The sequence below is a fragment of the Pseudorasbora parva genome, chromosome 17 (genome assembly GCF_024679245.1).
Source record: "Pseudorasbora parva isolate DD20220531a chromosome 17, ASM2467924v1, whole genome shotgun sequence".
Classification (NCBI taxonomy): Eukaryota; Metazoa; Chordata; class Actinopteri; order Cypriniformes; family Gobionidae; genus Pseudorasbora; species Pseudorasbora parva.
Window position 1 is genome coordinate 24,736,837 of NC_090188.1, and position 1,746 is coordinate 24,738,582.

The window sequence follows — 1,746 nt, forward strand, 5'->3', positions numbered from 1 at the left end:
GCAATTCCGTAAAGGGTTACTTGTATTTAATTAAACATTTTTCCTTATCGGAAAATTTTAATACATAATGAATGACTAGCAAATTATATTCATAAATTCATGAATATTGAATATTGAATCCCTTTTGAGTTAATTATTCCCAGAGACATTAAACTCATAGTCATTTTTGTTACACAAGAGAGCTCGGGACCTTCTGTTATGGGCATATGCTCAGGGGATGTCCCTGAGGGCCTCCCAGGAGAGGACAATGTAGCAGCCGATCTTTTGTCCAGGGGAGGCCCCAGGCCAGGGGAATGGCGACTACATCCAGCAGTGGTGCAAGAGATCTGGTCTCGGTTCGGGGTGGCTCAGGTAGATCTCTTTGCCTCACTGGAAACTACACATTGTCCCCTGTGGTATTCGATAATGGGGCCCAAGGGGTCACTGGGGGTGGATGCTCAGGCAAACAAGTGGCCTCCAATGCTACTGTATGCATTTCCCCCATTTCCTCTTCTGCCAGCAGTCCTAGCCAAAGTACGGATCTTGAGGGCCAGTGCCCGGTTGCATAAAACACCTTAAGTTTTTCCCTTAAGTATGATACTTAAGGCGCGATTTCCCCTTATCTAAGGGAATGATTTAAGGGTGTTGCATATAATCCCTTAAACGGTTCTCTTAGGTAAGGGACGCCGCTAAGTGTTTCACGACTGCGACCCAGGTTTTACCGTTATAAAATTCTATTGTTGCCATAGACACGCTACGCTGGCGGGTTAGAGAGTGAAGCTGAGATTCAACAAGAGGAATATTACACGGAGTGAGAGAACATTATTGTCTTAAATAAAATAAAAAAAGATCACTGGTGAGGATAAACGATTTGAAGATCACGACAAAATAAAATAATATGCTTGGTAACGTTATTTGTTTCACACGTTAGACCTTCTCAGCAAAAATCAGCTTCAACACCGGCAGAGCGCCAGCAGCACGCCAAACCATGCAGCAAAGTGAGGTTTTATTGCTTCTTTGTTAACAATTATTTTAGTCTATTGTTAATTTTACTTAGAACAGCCTGGATGTAATTTTTAGATTTTTTTCATTATTCCTTCAAAACACTTGTGAATTGCAGAAAGACGCAAATATCCTCTCCAGCCGCGACAAGAGAAAAACTGCAAAGAGACATCCTACAGAAGACAAAACTGCAATTAGAGATCGAAAAACTTAAAAAGGAGAAGGAAAATCAAGACCTTTACAACTTCATTCTTAATAACAAACTAATGCAGCTACAAAGTGAAAGAAAAATAAAATGCACATCAATTGACGAATATTTTTTTTATGACAGATCTGACAGGTTTTGTATTTATTTATGATTTATTTATTTATAGGCTATTTCATTTATTTATATTTATGACTATTGTCCATAGGCTACTAGCTAAACTAATTAAAGAATGCATTTACGACGGCATCTCTGACAACAAATCCACCCCGTTGAAAATCTTGTTGATTTTCTTCATGAGCCTCTTCTGCTTCTGCTTCTTGAGCCTCTTCTTCGACATTATCTCCCTCTTCACAATACATCTTTGACATGTTAAAAAGAACAACGCAGGTGACAATAATTCTGCAGACGCGCAGCTCGCTGTGGAGACAGTGAAATCTCCGTTTGAGCTGTCCGATCGTCCTCTCAATTATAGACCGTGTGTGTGTCAACGCATTGTTGTATCTTTCCTAGGATCAAACGATGACCATAAGTATCAACAAGTCAAAATACATTTAATA

General features: G+C 39.7%; 1 long non-coding RNA gene across 1 annotated transcript; it reads left to right on the top strand.

Moving 5' to 3' along the window:
• Nucleotides 1–595: 595 nt before the first annotated feature.
• LOC137044657 (uncharacterized) lies at nucleotides 596–1,297 on the top strand. The gene is made up of 3 exons (XR_010898629.1): nucleotides 596–790; nucleotides 911–977; nucleotides 1,100–1,297. It is a non-coding gene; the product is annotated as an uncharacterized lncRNA (long non-coding RNA).
• The last annotated feature ends 449 nt before the right edge of the window (nucleotides 1,298–1,746 follow it).